This window comes from Sipha flava, unplaced genomic scaffold, assembly GCF_003268045.1.
Source record: "Sipha flava isolate LNK unplaced genomic scaffold, YSA_version1 308_pilon_pilon, whole genome shotgun sequence".
Taxonomy (NCBI): Eukaryota; Metazoa; Arthropoda; class Insecta; order Hemiptera; family Aphididae; genus Sipha; species Sipha flava.
In genome coordinates this window covers 299,526-309,531 of record NW_020272985.1, presented here as the reverse complement: position 1 = coordinate 309,531, position 10,006 = coordinate 299,526, and positions in this window count along the sequence as shown.

Genomic DNA, 10,006 nt, shown 5'->3' with positions numbered 1-10,006 from the left:
TTGTCGACGAGTGGGTTCTGCGGTACCGGGTTGTTTACGAACGGTGTACAATATGTTGTTCGAACGGTTATATATAATATCGTACAGGAATATCTGTAATATGTATAATGCACGTAACGTATTTAGATAGGATTCCGCCGGCTCGGCTGCTCTTCGAGTCGTTAGTGTCGTCGTCGGTTACACTACGGTGGCGAACTATTGATCCCGCAACCCGTGCCCCGTCCGCCGGGAAACATTTTTTATTTATTTTATTTTTTTTGTACTTTTTGATAACCATAATAAACAATACTTTTAAATATCATGCGAAATACTCGGCTCGGAAGCGGTGGCGGCGGCACAGAACCGGGGACGAATAGAAACGTTAAGGATGAATTGAAAAAACATCGGTGTCCTCGTATTAATATCGAACCCCGGGGTTTTGAATATTTCACATACCACGTGCGATCGCATCTCGGGCTAAAGTACACGGGCACGGATTTGAACCCGAACGTACACACGAGACAGGCACGGATCCAGGGGGGTCATGGAGGTCATGACCCCCAACAGAAAAACATCAAGATTAGATCCGTTTTTATTTGATTATTTAAAATTTAAAATATGCATAAATTGCGGTTTTAATTTATTTTAAATTAGATTTTTTCTTGCAATAAAAATGTTATACAACATATTATATATATATATTATATTTATATACATTTAAACTACATCACCACTTGTTCATAAAATCATAATTTCCATCCAACTTCTAAGAATATTAATAGTGATTATAAACTTACTGATAGATTATAATATTGTTGGCAAATAAATATAAATATAATAATAGGTAAATCTTCGGAAATTTTTTGAGCGTTCGACCTTCGACGGAAAGATAACTTATCTTAGATAAGATTATTGTCAATCCATTAGCTGGTACCGAATTGGTTCCCGAGCTCCAACCCCACGTGCCAAAATGATTCTCGTCTGAAAAAGGTATTTTATTAGGTATAGCCGAATTGGTTTCGTTTAATTACGCACATTTTCCTTCTTAATTTTACAGGCTTAGGATTGTCAACTTTAAAGTAGGCTTGGTTAATGTGCGTTAATGTATGTTAAAAAAAAATAATAAAATATGTACAATTTTAAATCGTTGATTTGAAAGTTAACTAGTCATCACTTAGGTATGCAAATACAAATAATAAAATATAATAAATACATTTTAAAACCACTGAATTTTGAACCAGCAAATTTTAAGCTAACTTTCTTTAAATATTCAACTCTCGTAATCTTCTTATTAATGTACTCGGTCATACAATTTTCCAAGTATTTGTTATTTCTTTCCTGTTTGCTAGTAATTTGCTAGTCTCTATTAATCTATATTATATCTATTATATTTTTATACTCTATCTTATCGATATAATAATTGTATCTATATGTCATACATATAGCTTTTAAAATTTTGTTTTTTGCTCTCCATGCACTGACCCGCCTAACCTGTACACAAATGGGAACCAATTCGACTATACCTAATGAAATACATTTTTTCAAACAGGAACCAATTCGGTTACTCCCTTTCCGTTACCCGTATGTATATATAACCATATACTTGCTATGGCACCGCTAAACGCTAATTTAGGTTCTAATAACTTGTTAAAAAATACTATACATGCGATCATTCTCTACTCTCAGGTGTCTTAATACATGGCTTCGTTTAAACATGGGAAGAGAACGTTTTGCTCAATATTCACAAGAATATACCCATAAATGTTGATAATATAATTTCTAAATTTGGAAAAATAAAACAATAAAAATTAAACTTTGTTATTTGATTTTCGAAATTAACAATTTCATATATTCATAACGTTCTAATTTAAATTAATAATTTACTTTTATTATTTTGTATCTGTGCATTATCTTTTTGTACTTTCGAAAAATTGACCCACCCCCCAATTCGAGTTCTAGATCCACGCCTGACACGAGAACGGTTTAACCAGGGTCCGCCGTTCCGAATCAAACGAATGCGTTCCAATACAACCAATATAATAATATTGTTCTATTAATGTACGCTGTAATTGTTACGTATCGGATTTTTTGTTTATTTTTCATTCCTAAGATTAGTCAAATGACAACATTGATGTCTCTTCTTCTCCATTTTCTGCCATCGTTTATAATTACTTTCGTTTCTCCATATGTGTTCTAAGTCCGGTGTCTTCTAACATTTGGTGAGATGTTCTAACCCATCCTGGTGTAACGTGATCGGGGTGACCAGTTAGATATGAGTTATTCAGGGAAGGTTTTCAAGTCCTTTTGATTATGTTTTTACAGTAGTTTGGAAGCATAGATGTTATTTGGGATATAAATATTACAAATAAGTGGAGATTGGTTTATTAATAACTATTGCATAAAGGTTTATTGATACTTACAAAATATAAATATGGAGTTGTCCAGGAGTTCCTATGCGTGATGGTAGTCACCGTGAACTCCCAACTCCCCAATGTTAATATTTGGCCATAGCCTTACAATATTCAATATCGTATAAAGCAGGGAGGAACGTAATGTCTTGTCAGCATATGTAACAATTGTTACAGTGGTTTACCTACTACTAATCTTAGTATATTCTACATTGATTTCTGAGTGTTTGATTTCCTAAAAAATTCATCATTCTTTACCTTTTAAAAGCTTTTTTATGGTAAAAAGATTTTACTTTTTATAAAAGGCTTAATTAGTCTGCGCTCCTCTCTTACTTACTTGAATCAGTAACGATATTAAAATAAATGAAAAGTTTCCGGTCTGCCCCCGAGTCTACTATTCGCGAGTAATCCGATTTCGATTTATATACGCACTTAAACGTAGAACACGTTGGACACAATGATTGATCACTCTCATAAGAAGTAATTAAAATGAGTTAAAAGCCCTCGGATTACTGGCAAATTATATCGTACAATAATAATGTACTTAATATAATATATTCGTTTTGAAAGTCATTACATGGCTCCCTGTAGGTGATCTTTCAGTGACAAAACGCGGACCTGAGTAGACCAGTACACATATATTTATCCTTCAATACATAGTACACATTATATTATGATACGCGTAGATGCATATACTCGCAATATAATATCCGTTTCGAAATCGTATGAAATTCGTTCGTGTTCAATTTGAAGTACTATTATTCTTTTTTTTTTTTCTGCAGAGCATTCGAAAGGACTAGTATGGCACGTTCTTAGATATTTTTCAAAGAAAGGCATGAGCAAATATACACTTATAATACATAATATAAAACTATATTGTATATAAAATTAACCACAGGAAGCTCCGATGCTCACTGCTGACTCACGAAATTTAAATGTCCTTCAATCAAATATACGAATATATTCAATACTGTATATAACAGAACGTAACAAATATATACTATTCTGGTTATCTGATCAGATATTTCATATAAAGTTTTTACGAAAGCACCAAAAAAAAAAAAAAAACTTTTTTATTTTCAAATTAATTAAGTCTTCTGGACTATACGTTATGATATTGTAGTCATAAGATGTTAAAAGTTTATTTATTAAAAGAATACTTACAATACATTATAATTACTTAATATGTTCAATAAGTATTTACTGACATATATTATGTATGATAATATAGTTTTATATGTAACACGGAATAATATAAAAAACGTTCAACTATTAGAAATGACAGTTTTGAAGCTTTTAAAAATGTATCTTAATAGCGTTTTAGTTGTAATCAAAATATTTTTCATTCGTTTGTTATCTAGCAAATTCGCTAACTATTTGATAGTTTTATGTAGAACATATTTGTAGAATTCGATTGTACCATCTTTAAATAAAACAATAATTAGCTTATAAATATAATAAACATACTAATACATAAACATTTAAATTCAATATATTTTTTCTCCACAAATATCGAATATACGTATGAATATTTACAATACTATAAATCTAAATTATTTGTCAAAAATACTCAATCGGAGTAATCATGTATACTATTTTTTTTTTTTTTTTTTTGTTATATTGGCCTACAATATATTTTACCATATTAATCAAAGTTAACAGTTGACTTATGTTCTTTCTGACTTGATAATTTGCTAATATTTGAAAAAACTTATGTTTCTAAACTATAACCGATTAATACATTTTCCAATACTTACAACCTAACGATGTGCACTTTGGAGCCAGGTATAAATACACAAAAACACACGTAGTACACATATATATGTATATCCAAAATAGTTACGTCTTTTAGATTTACATAATGCGTATAAAAAAAAACACATCTACCAAATCCCTTAAACGGTTATCCTTTCTAATAATCATAATTTACTGTCTTTATTTTTTTTTTAAATTGTTACGTGAATTTTATGCGTATCCGTATTATAATTTATTATTTTTATTTGTTTTATCATTTTTGATGCATGTATTATAATTATAGAATACATACAGTTTTACGAGTAAAATTCCATATCTTTTCTCTAAGAATATAATACAGTTTCTATAGATTGATTAAAATATTCAATCAAATAAAAAAAAAAAAAAAAAACAAAGACCTAAGTGATAAAATAAACAATCATTTTTTTATAATTTTAGTACGTTAACTATAATCCAGTGTTTCGAGTAAAATTAAATATTATTTTTAAAGAGTATTTAAATTTTTTTAGACTTCTATTTTGGCATTTGCTTATTAGGAAAATAAAATAATTACGTAGTTTAAAGTATTTTTGTTTTTTTTTATAATTTTCGATGCATGTAATCCTTACAAAGATGACCCGCATGTGCGAACCACATTTAATCTTATTAAAAAAAGTAGTGTAGGTCAATTCGCGTTGCATTGGTCAACGAATAGTATTGTTGTACAACACTTACATTGTTTAAAAATATTTTTAACCATGCCTCATATGAATATTATTATGATATATAATATATATATGTATGATATATATTATTACGTAAACGTCATAATGTATACGTATGAGCAAAGTTATTTATACAGAATATTTAACTGACAATTGACAACAAAAAAAATTAAAATTTATTTTAATAAGAGCTCTAGTAAAGTTCAAGCATAAAAAAACGGGGTAATTCCTGGGTCGGGGGAGACTTCACAGTCGGGTTACTTGGACGTTTTCAGTATGTATATTTATTTATGTATTCATTTTCAATATAAACCTAAAGGTATATACAACATGAAATATGTGTAGTTTAATTTTTCTACTGCGAAATGTTTTTTCAAAAATAAAACGTAAAATACATCCTCTACTCTAGTTAGGATCAAAAAATAATTCAAGTACGGTGATTAGTGGTATTGCATACATCTCGTTTGAACCAAGTAATTTCGCTTTAAAAGGTTTAAAAACTCTGTTTTCGTTTAATTTTGTTTTATGATTACATGTAAATTATAAGCACCTTTTCATTGCTAAGCATTTTGTACGTGCATTTTTAAATGCGAATTTATAAAGAATTATATAATCGTAAATAAATACACATGTGCTTAAAACCATTCCACCATACCGATTTCAAATTATGAAATCCGCAAAATGGAAAAATTCCGTTATGGTTAACATAAATAAAAAAAAACTAAGTCGGATGAGAGACGATGGTCTGATGAAAATACGCATGGGCAAATGGTAATGGTCTTTTAAACTTGAAACCAATGTACTATTACTCTCGAATATAATAAAGATTAGTTGAAATATATAATTTCGTCAAAATTTCGTTTTGTAACGTTTATAGAAAATTTTTGTAATTCTCCAGTTTAAAAAGCACGTATAACTATGATAATCGAAGCCATCTTACAGGTCGAAATCATGTAAGCAAACTCAAAAAAAAAAAATAATGCGTGATAAAATAATTTATGATTGTTAGTAGTGAGGATTTAAATTTCAGTTAAAATTTTAATTTGTTTATAATTATTTTTTCATTTTTCTCAAATATTTGGAAAACTGTTGAGAAATTCAAAAGATGAGCAATAAAAAAAACCAATTAGAACCCATTTTTATTTCTTATTTGGTGTTGATTGGAGCAATCCTTCTAGAAAAAATCCTATATACAGCAGAATATATTTTAAATAATTTTCACTGGATGACATTTCACCAAAATTGTCTATCAGAGGAACATATTGGGAAAATCAATTCCTGTCATTACGGTCGTTATGAGAATGTGTAGGTTAGTGGCATAAAACTCCACCACTGGATAGCATTCAATTATCACTAGGAGACACTAACGCTACGTACTTTATACGTTAAAATATGCTCTGATACACAGGCAAAATAAAATAACACAAATCATGGTATAACCAATATTATTTCCAAATGAAAAAAAATCACGTTTTTAGCACGACTATATACGCATATATTAATATTTTTTGTGTCTGTATAGATACATACACAAATAAAACAGAGTGAATTTCCATGTTTATGGAGAACGGATATTACGATTCCATTGCATTGCTGAGCAACAAATTTCTCTTTTTTCACCGAAAATTCCATAATTCGAATATCAATTTAATATTATAACGGCTCTGTTTATTTTGTGATATGTTAGGATTAATTTCTAACAAAATTTAATAACTCAATAATTATACATTTACCGATTGGTCCGTACAATTATATGATATATATATATATATTGCTGTTATTTCACAAATAAAAAAAATTAATACTGTAGAAATAGAACCTTTTAAAAAAAAATCATAAATAATAAAATTTTCAGAAATTCGAATAAATGAGAATCTTTTAACGTTTATAATTTATAGGTCCTAAATGTTTATTAATAAATCATAATTAAAACTGAAAATATTACATGATATATTATTATATATTATAATACCATTTTGACAAAATAAAAATAAGATTTTTTATATTGAATATAATAAGTGTGTAATAAACAAATCATAAAGCGCATTATAATAAATATAGTTCCTATAAAAAACTATAACAAAGGCTTAAATTCAAAACTTTAGATGAAATTTAATTTTTCTTGATATCAAAATGATGGACTGAATTTTAAAATGAATAGAAATTTAATATTTCACCTCAGTTTTAACTTTAGTTCAGTTTTAAGAATTCAGCTGTCGATATTCATTCCTAAGAAAATAACATTGCAAAATTATTGACATTTTACAGTTTTTTTTATCTTCTTTTAAAATGTTTAAAATTTGAAAAAACCGAACGCGGCTTATAAATAAACTATATATAAACATATATTTAAATTTGTGGCTCACTTAAATATTTTTTCGTTTGACATCTTAAGCATTTAGTAACATAATCCCATACGGTTGATTTATAAGATGTAACTTTTATGCATTTTTTTACTATGTACCTTAGCGTATTACTTTTATTACGTTTCTAAGAAATTATACGTTTCTACAATTATATCGATTTTTATCTCCGGGTGACTATTAAATTTTACTACTGTATATTCAATAGCAAAAGTTAATGTAAATAGATCATCTGCGGTGAACGTGATTAATTATAGATACTATTTAATTTGAAAAATAATTTTATAAAATAATAAAAAAAATTGTAATTCTACCTGCTAAATTTACAAATATTATTAAATTAGAAAATAAAAGTTTATGGACATTTATGAATAATTAAAAGTGAAGTCAGTTTTAACTGATTATTTTAAAAACCTTTTTCAACAATTATTAATATAATATTTAAGTATTAAATGTTAACAGAAGATAATTATGGAAAATAATTGCAATGTTTTTGTTTAAACTAAAATTATAAATAATTAAATAATAAAATATTTAATACAAATTAAACAATAACCAGAAACTCACTCTGCTGTATAGTATGGGTGAAGATTAGTTCATTATAATGGATGTATTACGAGTAAATTTGAATGCAATAATAGGTATCATTGTATACGAAAAACGATTCTGAACGGAGATGATTTATCAGTCTAGATTATAGGATATATTATATAACCTATATATATATATATATATATATATTTTATATTTTTTTTAATACAAGTAATTTATTTTTCAAGTACGATTTAGGAACTAGATTCACTTTTCTTTCAGAAACGGGAGTGAAGTCAAAAATCGAAGAAATATTACTGCTCCGAAAGGTTATGACAGACACAAAAAGAAATAAAAAACACACACCAAATAAAAGTAAAATCAATACATTCATCACTCTGTTCAGAATCTAAAATTATCATTGTAAATAGTTAATACTCTTAAATTAATATAAAAATAAATAAATATATAAATGCTTAGCCTGGAGAATTATTATATTTGAAACTGGTCATACTTTACAAATATAATAATACTCCTGTCTAAGGATTTATTTATTTATTTATTCGTATGTTAGGGGAACATAAGCCAATTCTTCACATACTTATTAAATTTTCGTTTTATACCATTCCTAAAATTAGTTTTAAATTGTAATTTACTTATAAAAGGTATTCTACTACAAATAATTTTATATGAGAATTTAATGTTTTATTGGTTTACAACCTAAGTTAACTTCAGTACAGAATTCTTAATGTAATTATTAGAACATATAATTACGATATAGTTCAGTAAGTACCTACTAAAATTTCATATGTATCAAAGTTCTCTTAAAACTTTCAAATAAAGTTGATCACCGTTGACACACTTTCGGAAAAACCCTCAAAATTATTCCGCTTGACTATATTGATGGTTATTTTAATGATGTATGAAAATCAAACTTTTTAATTACATACGTTCAATAAATTAACTAAGGTAAGATATAATTAAAAACTAATATTAAAACTAAAACCAATAAAAACATACTTGTCCGAGATTTAATTTAAAATCTTGCAGAACATAGATTTTTTTTTTAACATTATTAAATTATTTACTTTATGTGTTTTAATCAAATATCTACTTTTGATTTATTCGTACCAGTATGATTACTTATAATAAAAAAAGTCTATACCAATAAATACTACGAACATTTTGAAGACGTTTGTGTCAATAAATAAAGTTGTATTCTCCGATTACTTATTATTTGCTCGTAAGGTTTCAAAAACGTTATAAACATACTTAAGTACTAATTTTAGCTCCAGTCAGAATTATCTTGACGGTTTATATACTAACTTATATATAATATTTATATATATAGTATGCAAAATATAGGGAACCTAATGAACAATAGATTCTTTCGAATTTAATTCTAGAAAACACAATCAACACCGTTGCTACGCTTAAATCGTTGTGCTTACCACGAATAATGTGATCACATAATACGCAAATATTAATTTTTTTTTTATTTATAATATGAATGTTATATAGCTCATATTATAAGCTTAATATGTATTAGAATCAATACAAGAAAAAAATGTAGTTTAATTTCAAGACCGACAACTTTAGTTATTTAAATAATATGTTTTTTTTGGTTTATAGTAACCATTATAACCAATTTTACATCATACATGTAATAAAAATAAAAAACTATGATTAATTTTATTGCTATATGTTATTTTAATTTTCATAAACGAAATGTATAAATATATTAAAAACATTGACTTTTTCGGAAATAAATTGCTATCAAAGCTATTTAAAATTTGTACGAGTATGTAGACATTTTTTCGAACGATCAAAATTAAAATTACCATTAATAATAATTTATTAATTTAACATATTAATTAATTTCTATCGTCGGCCAAAGTAAATTAACTGTTTTACCTTTAATTAACGCTTATATAATTTTGTCATTCTCGTTTCAAATAATTTGATTATAATAATTATTTTCATGTTAAGTAACCGTCTATGTCTTTGCGTAACTGAGCATTTATTATTTTTACCCTTAAAAATGTAATATATTTCAATATAATTAGTATGCTAATTATAACATTCCAAAAACGTTTCTTAGTTGGACCCATTTAAGATTCTTCATTTTACATATAGTTTTCTCAAAACTTGTACCAGCTAAGAAAAATAACATACCAATAAAGTACAATATATTATTAACTACAATACTAAATTAAAATTCAATAGAACTGTACACAATGTATGAAAACCAATATTATGTACATAC